Genomic DNA, 14,718 nt, shown 5'->3' with positions numbered 1-14,718 from the left:
TGTGAATGAGGATTTCAGCTCTGCATACACGTTTTCTATCTGCCATGCTAGTGGGTGTGAAGTGGCTAGTTTGGGTTTTAGGGTCTCTAATGACGAATGATGTTGATAATCTTTATATATTTATTGTTTATTTTTATACTTATGGAGAAAATTTTACTTTTATTTTTTGTGTGCATGATGTATTTGAGTACATGTGCCATGGTTGTTGGATTTGCTCAGTGAGTCTTTTACTGCTGATCCATTTCCCTGGCTCTGTTATTATACTCTTTATTTTTGGTGTTTTCTTGCTTATTAAAACTTGCTGCAACATAGTATGTGGTGTTATTGGTTGCACCCTTGTATATCTTATGTATACCGAGTCTTTGGCTTGAATCAAAAGACCACATTCAGTGATTGCCTTATTCTATGTAGGTTCAAGTACAGACAAAACAGCCTACCACATTTCTCATCATTCAGCTATACCTTACTGTAGCTCATCTGGTTTTCCTTGACCTTTTGCCTTTTGTGTCATAGTATAAGAAATTTTTGCTTAACCTAAGATTGTGAGGAATTTGTGCTTTATGCTTTCTTTCAGGAAGTTTGTACTTTAATATTTTTCATTTATATGGGTCTGTGATCCACTTTGGGTTTGTTGTATGTGTATTAAAAATGTTTTCTTTTGGGGCTGGAGAGATGGCTCAGAGGTTAAGAGCACTGACTGCTCTTCTAGAGGTCCTGAGTTCAATTCCCAGCAACCACATGGTGGCTCACAACCATCTATAATTAAATCTGGTGCCCTCTTCTGGCTTGTAGGCAGAACACTGTATGTGTAATAAATAAATCTTTAAAAAAATTTTTCTTTTGCAAGTGTTTCAGAGTTAATCTATCTGTGGAGGTGTATGTTTTAAAATTGGGTGGTTGTATGGGAGCTATATATTTCCCGGAAACATCAACAGAATTGCCTATTACCTAGAACTTTCTCAAAATGAAGGCGAAATGATGATTTTTATGTTAGTCTTATAAAATGTATTACAGACTGTCTGTGTGTGTGTGTTCAATTCAAGACCATACCTTTCTTGCTTAAGCTGATTTACTTTAGTTATTAACAAGAAATCTTTACCTGACTGCTTTTTACAATTTGAGTCCGTTTTTATTATGTTTTGGGCAATGTTTTCTAAGAATCCTTTTGTTGGAGAATTAGTTCCAAAGCCAAAGGAATGTTGTTTGTATACAGGATGGAAAAAGGAAGGAAACTCACAGTGCCTATTCCAGGTATTATGGTTTTAAAGTAGTGGAGGATATGTGCATGAGGTCAGAGTACAACTTTGTAGAGTTAATTTTCTTACCCCTTTGGGGATCAAGCTCAGGTTATCAGGTTTGTATGCCAGGCTTTTTACCCACTGAGCCATCTCAACAGCCCAGGCATTATACTTTTTTTGAGACAGGGTTTCTCTGTATAGCTTTGTAGCCTGCCCTCACACTCGCTCTGTAGACCAGGCTGACCTCCAACTCACAGAGATCCACCTGCCTCTGCCTCCCGAGTGCTGGGATTAAAGCTGTGAGTCACCATAACTCCGGCATACTTCTTTATATACAGAAAACATACACGTTTTTTATAGGTGGGGAAAATATTTACTAGATACAGTAGTGACTTTGGAAGGTTTCACAGCTTTAATTTGCTGAAAGCAAGAGCTAGAATCATATTTGTATTGCTTCAAACACAGGATTTCTCTATAGCTCTCTTATATTCAGTAGTAAACAGTAAGGAATTCATTGTGTGCTTGGGGTGTGCACCTGTAGGAATGTGAATGACATAATTGGTGAACAGTGAAGGGAAAATTATTGTAAACTATAAAATGAGTAACTTCAGCTTGAGAATAAGGAACTTTTAATGAGACAAAGTATTTTATTTTTTGTGGTGTGTAAAACATATTAAGAATTTATACATTTCTTAGCTTGTGAATACATTTGAAACTTGATTCCAAAAATGTGACCAAAGTCTTCTGAATGAGGGCAGTGCAGTTGTCAGTTGGTGTTTAGAGCATTGGGTCCAGGACACCACGCTCCCACACATCCAAAATCTGAGATGCTCAAGCCTGTCTTTTTATAAATGGCATAAAGTTTATGTGTGTGTGGCACGTGTATCTTCTATAATTCAAATAAAAAGTCATGTCTAGATAATACCTAATGCAATATAAGTAGGAAGTTATGTTACTTATAAATTAGTAAGTACTTATGCTGCATTACTTAGGTAGTAATGACAGTGTTTTATGTTCAGCACATTCATGATTTCTTTTTTCCCAGACGTTTTAGATTTTATTCATTTTTGTCATAAAAAACTTCAAGGACATTTTTATTAGGATTTAAGATAAAACCAGTGAGGTGAGGTGAAAATTGCAACAGTTACTAGGAAAAGCGTTGGAGAATATGTAATGCCTTTTAAGTTAGGTGTGGAATAGACATAGCTTATTAAGAAATAAAAAAAGGCCTACTAAGAGTAGAAGTAGGCTAGTAAACTCAAGAAAGATCCTCCAGAGCCTTTCCTGGATGTCTGCTGAGTCTGTTGAGTCTATGGATGCAGGAACCAAGAGGCAAGAGCAGGACTCCTGTGCATGTGTGATGTCTTGACGTTATTAAAGCTGCTGGATAGCCATTTTTTGTTCTCTTTTATCTCACTGTTCACCAATTAGGTTTTGTGTTTTGAGATTACAGTATAAAACAATACTTTTAATTTTACATTTCTTTGCTTTTTAATAAAATGGCAATGGTTTCTCATTGAAAACTCAACTTACTGTAATTACAGTTATAGTACTCCTTAGTGATTGTGTGCTACTATTGTTCAAGGTTCTTGTTTTGTTTTTCTTTTTTGATTCTTTTTGAGACAGGATTTCCCTGTGTAGCACTGACTGTCTTGGAATTCAGTCTGTTGGCCTTGAACTCACAGAGATCTGCTTGCCTCTGCCTTTTTAGTGCTACGATTAAGTGTTTGCTGTTAATTTCTAGCAGAACACGGCGAGGGGTGGGGGAGTGGGACCTGGGAAGAATAGAGGGGGTAAAGAGGAAGGGAGTTGGTCATGGGGGAACAGGAAGTTGAGGGGGTGGGGGTAGAAATAGGGGGAAGAGGGAATCATAGGATCAAAGACAGATCAGGCACCAGAGTGACCTCGAGTGATCAATTGGCAAGCTAAGCAATAGTGGAGGGACCACCTCGAATGCCCATTCCTGATAATGAACTTGATGTCTATAACCATCCGGGAGCCTTCATCCTGTGACTGATGGAAGCAGAGGCAAACACACAACTAATCACTGAACTGAACCCAAGGAACCCAGTGACAGAGAGAGAGGAGTGATGAGCAAATTGGCAAAGAATGGGCTGGCAAAACCAGCAGAGACAGCTGATCTGAACAGGGGAGTGCTCTTGGACCCCAGACCGACAGTGGGGAGGGCCAGCATGGGACTGATCTGGACCCCCCAAATGTGAGTGTCAATGAGAAGGCCTGGGCAACCTATGGGGCCCTGAGCTGTGGATCAGTGTCTATCCCTGGTATACAAACTGTCTCCATGTGCCTATAGCACAAAGAGAGATGCTCTCTCAGCCTGGACTCTTAGGGGAGTGCCTTGACCCTACCAAGAGTAAAATGACAGACTCTAGATATCCCCTATGTGGAAGGATTTGGCAATAGGGTGGGGCGGGGGAAGGGGAGTGCGGGAAGAGGGGAGGGAGAGGGAACTGGGATTGACATGTAAAACAAGCTCCTTCCCTCTCTCTCTCTCTCTCTCTCTCTCTCTCTCTCTCTCTCTCTCTCTCTCTCTCTCTCTCTCTCTCTCTCTCTCTCTCTCTCTCTCTCTCTCTCTCTCTCTCTCTCTCCTCTCTCTCTCTCTCTCTCCTTCTCTACCTCTCTCTCCTGTCTTCTCTTTCCCTCCTTTTTCTAGCTCCCCCTTCCCTTTCCATACCTCAACAGGGTTACTACATAGCCTAGACTGACTTGTAACTTGAAGCAGTCTTTCTGCCTTAACTTTAGAGTACTGAATTACAGCTCGTGCCACCACACCCTGGTGTTATTTTGTTTTAGCATTCAGAATGGTTTGGAGGAGGAGATGGGGCAGTGCTCAGTGGTAGGAGAGCTTTACTAATTTGGAGTTGAAAGGTAAAGAAGATAGATAACTGAAATGTTTCTTGAATTTTTCAGAATCAAATGTTTTCAGGTGTTATAGAAGAAAGATACCAGCTCTTATCATTGAGCTTTTATAAAATTGGAACTGATAAATTAGATTTGTGGGGAGGAGGAAATTCGAGACAGGGTTTTTCTGTGAAATGGTCCTGACTGTTCCTGAAACTCACTCTGTGGCTGGCCTTGAACTCGCAGAGATCCTGCTGCCACTGCCCTTTGGAACCCTAAATAAACAATTAGCTATGAAAGTATGAGGCTCATGGCAACACAGAACACTGAGATTGAATGACAGACAATTTCTTTAAAATTTCCTCTTCTTTTAGCTGGGCACGCCTTTAATGTCACTACCTAGGGAAGGAGAGACAGATCTATATAGTAACATCCCCCCCCCCCCCCAGTGCCTCTCCAATTTCCACTTTTTTTCTTCTACTGTGCTGCTTTTGTCTCATTTTTTTCATAATAATGTTGTGCTTTCTAGCAACAACAGTTTACCATCTCTGTTCTAAGAGTATCTTACACTCATAATATATATATGTTTAGTGATGAAATTAATGTCCCTGAATTGGTTGAGTTTGAACAATGCCCTGGATTATAACAGAGCCTTAGAATGACAAGTCTTTGTGCTTTCAGTAGTATTTGCTCACAACAGTCCATTCTGAATTTTTGACTTAGCTAGCTGATAATTTAACAAACTTTGACAAATCCTCTCTGAACCTCAGATTTTTGTTTATTCACTGAGGCATAGTGTAGCTGTTGTGAAAACCATCTGAGAACAAAAAAATGGCCAACCTAGTACCTGTCATAAGGTTTCTTAAATGTTTACTTTGTAACTGAACTTGGTAGTTTAATCATGTACTGCTATACTTAGTATAAGTCTACATATCTTCAAAGTTAATTATTGATGAGTGATTAAAAATGGTAAAAGGGCAAAAACTGGAATCTTATTTTCTACGTAAAGATTTACTTGACTGAAGATAGATTTAGCTGTGCAGTAGTAGTAAAGCACCAAGGCATCTTGAATTGACTCTTAGATTGCTGTCCTCTATAATAACAATTTAGAAATGCAAGGCCAGGAAAAGGGTGTGAGTAGGTGTGGTAATGTCATTATTATTAAAATTGTTGTTTGGGCCGGGCGGTGGTGTCGCTGCCTTTAATCCCAGTTTGAGGCTGGGCTGGACCGATAGCCTCCAAAACAATACAAAGAAACCCTGTCTCATAAAAAAAAAAAAAAAAAAAAAAAAAAAAGCCGGGCGGTGGTTGCGCACGCCTTTAATCCCAGCACTCGGGAGGCAGAGACAGGTGGATCGCTGTGAGTTCGAGGCCGGGCTGGACCGATAGCCTCCAAAACAATACAGAGAAACCCTGTCTCGTAAAAACCAAAACAAAACAAAAAAAAAAAACAAAAAACAAAAAAAATTTGTTTTGTTTCATAACATTCTCTTATTCTATAGTTCTGACAGGCCTCAAATTCATGATCCTCCTGTCTGGATCTGCATAGTGCTGTGTTACCATGCCCAAAATTATTTTTAGTTTCTTTCTATCTTTGTCATAGCTGTTCAAGTATTTTGACAATTGTAAGCCACATTTGTCATCATAGCTGACTGTCAAGTCCTGTTATTTGTGCTCCAGAATGCCCACTCATTTTATGAAAAGATTTTAACCTAAATCCTCTATTTTATTGACCTAAATTGATAGTTTTTATATGCACTGGAAAGCATTTAAGAAAAAAAAAGAAATATTTGGTATTACCTTCAGTTAAATTCTGATTTATTGATCAACTTAAGACTGGTTTTCAGTATTCTTGTTTAAAAAATTTTTGTTGTTATATGTATGAGTGTTTTGCCTGAATAAATGTTCACCACACACATGCCTGATGCTCAAGGAGATCAGATGAATGCTTTGTGACCCGTGGAACTAGAATCTAACCACAGAACCATCACTCTAGGAAGATGTGTCCTGTCCATGTCGTGCCCCCCCCAATCTTGTTTTAAAATTTTTACTTAGTGCTGGGGAGATAGCTTAATCAAGTGCTTGCTTTGCAAACATGAGTCTGGATCCCCAGAAACTATGCAAAAAGCCAGGCATAGTCCATTTATAATCCCAGCAGTGACTGGATGGATGATAGCGATCTGGCCAGCCATCTAAGCTTTCTAGGTAATGTTATGGACCAAGAAAGACTGGGAAAGCCCTGAGCAACACACCCAAGGTTGTCCTCTAACTTCCACATGTGCCTTGTATAGATCACTGAGATCCAAGAATCTCTAGTTGTGCTTGGTAATCTAGGTCTGTCCGTTCAAAGTTGCAGAGATAGTGTAGTTGGTTAAATATTTGATAATTAAATATGAGGATACGAGTTTGATTTCTAAAATCCATTGAAAAAAGGGTTTGGCATGGTGGTCTGCATTCGTAATCCTACCATGTGGTGGGGAGACCAAGGCAGGTGGATCCCTAGAATCCAGCCAGACAGATCAGATTAGCTGACAAGTGAGAGACCTTGTCTCAAAAAACAAGGTGATTAGGCAGTGGTGGCAAACACCTTTAATCTCAGTACTCCAAGGCAGAGGCAGGAGTTATCTCTGAGTTTTAGACCAGCCTATTTAACAGAGCTAGTTCCAGGATAGCCAAAGCCACACAAAGAAACCAGTCTCAAAAAACAAAGACAGGCATGGTGGCATACCTTTTATTCCTAGCACTTAGGAGGCAGAGGCAGGAGGATTTTTGAGTTTGAGTCTAGCCTGATCTACAGGGTTAGGGTTAGGAATACACTGAGAAACCCTGTCAGGAAAAACAAACAAGGTGATTGACACCCGAGAAATGCCATATTAAGTTGGTCTCTGCATCTATGTACATGAACATAAAAATATACATACTGACATAGACTGTCTCAAATGAATACATATGCGCATACCAACATCATGCCCAATGTGGAGAATATTGTAATCTTGTAGCAAGTCACTGTTAAATTGTGTGATTTCTCTTTGTAAATTAGTAGTTTTTAAAATTATTTACTTGTATATGTGAGCCCTTAGGTCGGTGTACCACATGTGCAATGTTTTCAAAGTCCAGAAGAGCATGCGTGGTCTTCTGGAACTGGAATTACTGACAACTGCTAACTGCCATATAGGTGCTGGCAATCAAACCCAGGCCCTTCAGCAGTGCAGCCAGTGCTCTCAACCCTGGCGCCATCTCTCCAGCACCAAAAATAAGCAGTTTTACATACATGTATTCCATTTTCAAGTGTGTGGTACTTTAATTGAATTTTGAGTTCAGGGAAATGTGTGGTGGTTAGGATGAAAAGTGTCCCCAATAAGCTTAGGTACTTGAATATTTACCTTCATTTAAACTTGTGGATGTTTAACATCATGTTCTCTTTTCCTCAGAAGTACTTAATTTCCACACTCAACAACCTTAATACTTTCTCACCAAAATAATTACACCATTTTGGTTCTGTTAGGAACTGTTTATTCATTGAACTAGAACACATTGCATAATTTTCTGTGTTCAAGGACTTATCTGTGTCAACCAAGGCTTCTATATTTGTGGTGCTCAGAAACATTCCTGTAAGTGAGGCAGATGTCAGGGTCATTGTGTGTGGCTTTCCCCGTATCTTGTATTTTACTCCATTGATGAATGTTGTCTACTCTTCCCTTCAAATTGTATTCTGAATTCAGATGGCACTGTGTAGTTTGACTTTTCTTGCCATATTTTAACTATTTTGATCTTTTGCTTGGATAGCCTCTGCCATCTACATCTCCTTGATGTTCTTGATCGTCTACAGTCTGTTCTCCAATAATATTCACATGATCTCAAAATATAAATGATAACATGTTGTACTCCTAATCAAATTTCCTTCCTGTCAGAACCCAAATTTAGGCTCTATAAAGTATCTACAGGATTGAGGCTTACTTTTTGCTGTATTTCTTAACCTCTTAACACTTGTCTTACTGGGCTCAGTCAAACTGATCACTCAATAGATTGAGTGTATCCCTTTCTGTTCATTTAGGGGTCCCCTCCTCCTCCTCTTCCTCCTCCTCCTCCTCTTTTTCTTTTTTTGTTTTGTTTGTTTTTTCCGAGGCAGGGTTTCTCTGTATTGCTTTGGAGGCTGTCCTAGAACTCACTCTGGAGACCAGGCTGGCCTTGAACTCACAGAGATCCACCTGCCTCTGCCTCCCGAGTGCTGGAATTAAAGGCGTGTGCCACCAACGCCCAGCTGGGTCCCCTCTTCTCAAAAGCTTTGCTCCACATCTGTTGTTATCTTGGTTCAGTTCTTCACCCTTCTTCAAGTTTCTGCCACTTTCAGTTGGAAAAGAAAAAAAAAAGATCTTGATATCCATTCTGTTTTCCTTTGTAGCACTCATTAGAAACACTATTTTCAATATGTGCACACACTGTTTGGGCCATTTTCGTCTCTTTCATTGTCTAGAATATAAATCTCTTACTGGGGGGGTTGCCTTTTTTATCCTTAATAACAGTACTTTGAAACATAATCATCCAAAAAATGCTTTAATATACTGATTAAAATTGTGTTACTCTGAGTTTAGGAGAACACAAATTAAGGGTCTGGAGAGAAGGCCTATCAGTGAACTTGGTCTGTCAGTGTGACCAGACCATAAAAGTAAGCATAAAGAAGAAAGTTTGGTGTGTTTCCTAAAGACTGATACAGGTAGGAACCATTGCAAATAGGAACTTCGTGGGCCATGTTAAGACTCAGAGATTTGGGTTTTCAGTATCTCTGAAGCAGTTTCTGTGTTCTGGTCAAAAGTATCTATGTATGAAATGGTTCTTCATAAGCAGCTGGCTTGGGAAGTTGAGGATTAATAGAATGATGTGTTCAGTTACCAGCTTTTAGCTTTTAAAGACTTCATTGGCATTTTGAAGGTAATGAGCTTAGACGTGTTGCTATTTCCATTTTTGGGAAAGAAAATTTTTTTAGATAATGCAATTAGGTTTCTATTCAGAAAATCTCTGAGCTGTGATTGGGTATCTCTCCTTATTGAGGTGTTAACATGGCCTTTTGAACTTACCTGCAGGAAAAATGGGGATATTCGCTAGAAGATGCTATGTATGCTTCCATACATAATGCTACCACATTGTCTGACCTCTGAATAGGTCCAACTAAGTAGACTGATTAGAGATAAGTTAAAAATTAACTCAGGTAAAAGTGTTTGCTGCACAATATTGGTGACCTGAGTTCAATCCCTGGAACCCATGACATAGAGAACCTGACAGTTGTCATCTGACCTTCAAACGTGCACCCACATTCTCAACCCCACAATAATAAGTTAAAAATACATGTTAGCTCAACTTCCTGTAGTGTCCCTGTTCTCTTTTATTAGCATTATAATTTACTTTGTTAGAATATATACAAGATACATCGTCATATTTTTCCTATTCATCTAAGCAACTGAATACCCAGGGTTGGGAACTCAGTAGTTTTGCTAAGGACTGTAAAAGACTCGAGTAAAGTCATGACCTTGAGAAATTTTATTAGTTTTTATAAAGTTTGAGATTTTAACCTTGCTTTTATTTGCTTCAGTATTCTAATGATGGTACTCCTTGATATTGTTCTGAACCTAATACATATTGAGTATATTTTAGTAAGTAGACTTTGACTTAAACCTGAGCCAGAGTTCATACTTGCACTGGCTAGGTGTGTATTTGCTGATGTAATTCCATTTCTAGTAAGAGTAACTATCCCTGAAATGTTATGCTTATTTTGTTAGGTGCTATGTTCTTGAGGCTTTGCTGAGTAAATACAAACACCAATTTGTATTCCTCTCGCCATTATTGTGGCATCAGTCTGAGAACTGAACTGAAATGGACAGTAGTGATAACAAGATTTGTCACTGAAGACAGCCATATGGATCTGAAATGTTGAAATTCTCATCGTGGCTATTTTGTTGTTATTGTTCTTTTCAGACAGGCCTCTTGCTGTGTGTTTCAGGCTAACCTCAAATTCATAGTCTTCCCAAATGCTAGGTTTACAAATGTATGTTTCTATATCTATATATGTTGTTTAGTCTGAGCTTTTACAGGGGTTTGGGGGGTGAGATGGTATTGTTTTGGTCTCCTTAACTTAAAACAAAACCAAAAAAAAAACACATTTAGTTGTTTATTAGGTGACTGCCTTGGAGCAAATGTAAATATCAGAGGACAATTAGTGGGAGTGTGTTCTCCCATTTAATCATGGGAGTTCTGGAGCTCACACTTAGATCTTCTGGCTTGCCAGCAAGTACTTATACTGCTGAAGCCATCTCAGTGGCCCACTTTTTCTTTAAACTGTCTTTCCCAAATCATTTAGAGCATTCATACAATTGGAGTCAGGCTCACTGTGTTAGCACACAACTTTAGTTCCAGCATTTGAAAGCAGAGGCAGGAGTATTTGTGAGTTCTCAGAGTCCATCCTGGTCTGCATAGCAAATTCCAGGCCCACCAGGAATAAACAGTAAGTCCCTATGTAAATCAAAACAAAGAAGGATTGCTACTTTGGTATCAGGGACCACCCTTCTGCTGACCTTTATTCTCAACCATGAAAGTTGGTTTTGTTGAGTTAGGAGCTAGAATCTGGGGGCATGAAATTATCTTGTGACCAGAGATGAGAGGCACACATTTCTCTCACCCTAATCAAGGTATTGATGCTTGGTGCCCCTGTAGACAAGTGTATTTATACTAAACACTTGTTTATAATGGGAGTCCTTTCGTTTTCATGAGGTGTAGTTGCTAGATTAGGATAATTTTTAAATTATCATTTTATTATTTGTTTCTAAATAATCTGGTTGATACAGACCTTCTGCATACAGTATTTCTTAGCCACCTAATTTTGTAGCACTTGTGTTATAAATATGAATGTAGACTGAAGTTTCTGTCCTGACTGGTTCTGCAGTGGGTCAGTCCCAAATAACACACAGAAGCTTATGTTAATTATAAAGTGTTTGGCTGATGGCTCAGGTTTCTTATTGTCTAGCTCTCTCTTAATTATTAACACATTTCTATTCATTTGTGTATTTCCACCATGGTCTTGGCTTACTGGTGATGCCTGCTACATGGAATATTTCTTGCAACTCACCCTCCCATTCGTCTTCCCAGAATCATCCTAGTCTGGTAGCCCCGCCTATACTTCCTTCCTGGCTACATCCTGCCTGTCCATTGGCTGAAACAGCTTTATTCATCAACCAATAAGAAAAACATATTCACAGCATACAGAAGGATACCCCTCATCACATGAATATACCATATTTTATAATATGAATACCTGTTTAAGTATTTTTATAAAATGCCTATATAATTATTGATAGTAGGATAAGTACATTTGTATACCTAGTTTGCTATATTAGAGCCTTGATTAGAAGCCCAGCCTCTTTCAGGCCACGAACATTTCTAATAGAGGAATTTGAAGCCTCTAAACAAAGGCTAGGCCTTTCATTCTGGCTTCCCATTCCCCACCAATTCTCAGTTATGTCATCCTAAAGAATCATTATTCGTTAATTTTTCATTAGTTCATCAATTCAACAGGTAATGACTGAGTGCTTATTTTTGAAGACCAGACATTTATTTGCTGCAGAAAACAGCATATAAATACTGCCCCTGTTTTCTTGTGGAAGTGTTTGACAAGATAACAAGTTAATAGTCACATAATATTGGAAACACTGTGGGAAAAATAAAGCAGAAAAGAGTGATGTGCAGAGGGTAGAACCATAGGCAGTATAGTGATAAGTTGGATGGTTCAAGCTATGGATGTGCTGTTTGTATAAAGATGGGCAGTCACCCATGGAGACAAGGGGAAGGTGTTTCTGGCAAAACAAACAACAGGTGCCCGCATTTAGTGTCAGCAGGCAAGTGACTGAATAGAAGGTAAAGTCAAAGAAAGGGAGGCTGAGACACTTTGTATGTAAACCAGTATGCTGTTTGCTTTTAGGATTGTAGGGCTTACTCAAAGGTGGTGGTTCTCAACCTTCCTAATGCTGTGATGCTTTAATACAGTTCCTCATGTTGTAGTGACATGAATTTATTTTTGTTGTTACTTCATAACTAACTGTAAGTAGTGTAAGCATTTGTGTTTTCTGATGTTTTAGTTGACTGTGGGTCATGACCCAAAGGTTGAGAACCACCACACTAAGTTATGGAAAACTGTCTCTTTGAACTGATGTAGTTTGAAAGGAATGCTTTACTGCCATAGACAGGAGCAGGAGAATGGGGATTAGGGGGCTGTTGTAGTATTCTAGTGAGAAAATGATGGCTTGGGGGTAAGGAAGGTGATGATAGAGATTATATGGATTAACACAACAGTTAGCTTGCTATATATATTTGGGGGGGTTCAAGACAGGGCTTCTCTGTATTGTTTTGGAGGCTGTCCTGGAACTTGCTCTGTAGACCAGGCTGGCCTCGAACTCACAAATAGCTGCCTGCCTCTGCCTCCCGAGTGCTGGGATTAAAGGCGTGCGCCACCACTGCCCAGCTTAGCTTGCTATATTTTAACAACTTCTTAGGAAGGATTTGATGATAGTCTGGATGTATCAATAAGAAGAGAAGACTTTCTTGACTCAGAAAATAGGTGTAAGGTTTCTCTCTGTACTAAGGTCGAAAGACTGGGAATTGTCTGAGCTGTTGGAACACCATTCTCTGGCCTTTTTTTTTTTTTTAGGTATGGATAACATTGACACAGTTATGAATGCATGCCATTATATGCTTTTCAAAATCTAAAATAAACATTGAGCTGTAATGTAAATTGTACTCATGATAACTCACAACTGTCTATAACTCTGGTTACAGAATCCACTGCCTTTCCATCTTTCTTGGGCACCATGCACACATGTTATGGTCCATGTATATACATACAGATAAAAGACCCATTTATATAAAATGAAAGTAAATTATTTAAATTTTTTTTCTCTTGGAGTCAGTATCTTGCTGTGTAACGTAGGCTAAGCTTCCTGCCTCAGTATTATGAAAGCCATGGACTTAATGTGGATTCAGGATCTTTAGAATCTGGAGATACTGTATGTTGGTATGGTGGTTAGTGAATCTGTTATTTGAAAATGTGATGTTTGGCATGTTAATGGAAATGAGGCTAGAAATAGGTATACTCAATTTTGCATTTATGTAAAAATGGTAAAGTGTTCCAAGAAGATAGAAGTTCTTTTTGCTGGGCTGGAGAAGTGGCTCAGCAGGAGTGCTTTTTGCTCTCTGAGGTTCCAAAGTTGGTTCCCAGCAGCAATGTCTGTTAGCTTCCAACCACTTGTAACTCCATCCCTAAGTGGAATCTTCTAACCTCTTCTGTTCTCCATGCGTACCTGCACATACATGACAGTCACTCACACGCACTTGACCTTTTGTCAAACACTGGAGTTACAAGTGGTTATGAGTCACCATGTGGTGCTGTGGGAATTGAACTCAGGTACTCTGGAGGAACAAACAGTGCTCTTAACTACTGAGCCATCTCTCCAGCTGCCACCCCCCCCCCACACAAACACATGATTTTTTAAAATGTTTTATTTTATGTATATGAGTATTTGGATGTTTGTCTGCCCGTTGCTTATATGCCTGGTGCCCCTGGAAGTCAGAAGAGGGCAGTGGATCTCCTGGAACTGGAGCCATAGGTGGTTTTGTAACTGCCATGTGAATGCTGGAAATTGAACCCAGGTCCTCTGCCAGAACAAGCACTGCTAATCACTGAGCCATCACTCCAACCCCCATACATATTTTTTTTAAGTTCTTTTTACTAAAAGTATTTTATGGTTATATATTGTGGCCAGGAAACCTTAGGGTTTATTATTCTGGAAAAGAAATTACTAAAATTAGTTTTAAAAAAATTTGCAATTCCATGTTTGGTCTTGCTAATTTCAAGCAGAATGCCTGTACCTGAGAAGCATGCGTGTGCACGTGCACGTGCATGCACAAACACACGCACGCACGCAGCTCAATTGTGCTGTCACTGCTACTGTTGTGTGCCAGCTCCACCAATAGTGAGGGCGAGTAATAAAGTTAATGTGATACATTAAAGCTAAAATAACTACTATTTTTCCTGAAATGTTGATGTAATGGCTGGAGAGATAGCCCAGCAATTAGGAACTCTTGCTGCTTTTGGAGAGGACTGGAATTTGATTCCCAGCACCCCTATCAGGTACTTCAAAATGGCCTGTAACCGCAGATCCAGGATCAGACACTTTCTGACTTCCACTGTCACCCATATGTATGTGCATACATACAGGCACACAAATCAGAAATCTAGAGATAATGTTCACATTTATGCGATTAATACAATGCATGTGTGTTTCCTTTTGCTAGAGGCATTAAATACCAAGTCAGTGTAACAACACTTTGAAGTAGGGTAGTACCCTCATTTTACCAAGGAAGAAACAGACTTAAATTAGGGATAAGAAAGCATGTTCTGAGTTTTATATAATTATGCCTTCTGAACTCATTCCAGATTGTTATTTTACTTGAACTCTGCTCCTCTTCGAAGTGCTTGCTTCTCTCACATTTTTACTTTTTTATGAGATGTTTGTAGTCAGTGCCATATGCTGATATGAGTCCAGCACTCAGGAGGCAGAGGCAGGAAAATTGAGAC

At 39.2% G+C, this 14,718-nt stretch overlaps 1 protein-coding gene across 6 annotated transcripts in view; it reads left to right on the top strand.

The window, feature by feature from the left end:
- The window catches only part of Kansl1 (KAT8 regulatory NSL complex subunit 1), a 134,881-nt gene that overhangs the window by 62,286 nt on the left and 57,877 nt on the right, over positions 1–14,718 (top strand). The gene's annotated exons all lie outside the window — the stretch shown is intronic.

This window comes from Mesocricetus auratus, unplaced genomic scaffold (assembly GCF_017639785.1).
Source record: "Mesocricetus auratus isolate SY011 unplaced genomic scaffold, BCM_Maur_2.0 Super-Scaffold_100007, whole genome shotgun sequence".
Taxonomy (NCBI): Eukaryota; Metazoa; Chordata; class Mammalia; order Rodentia; family Cricetidae; genus Mesocricetus; species Mesocricetus auratus.
The sequence above is the reverse complement of the archived record's forward strand: the minus strand, read 5'-3'. Positions and strand labels throughout refer to the sequence as shown.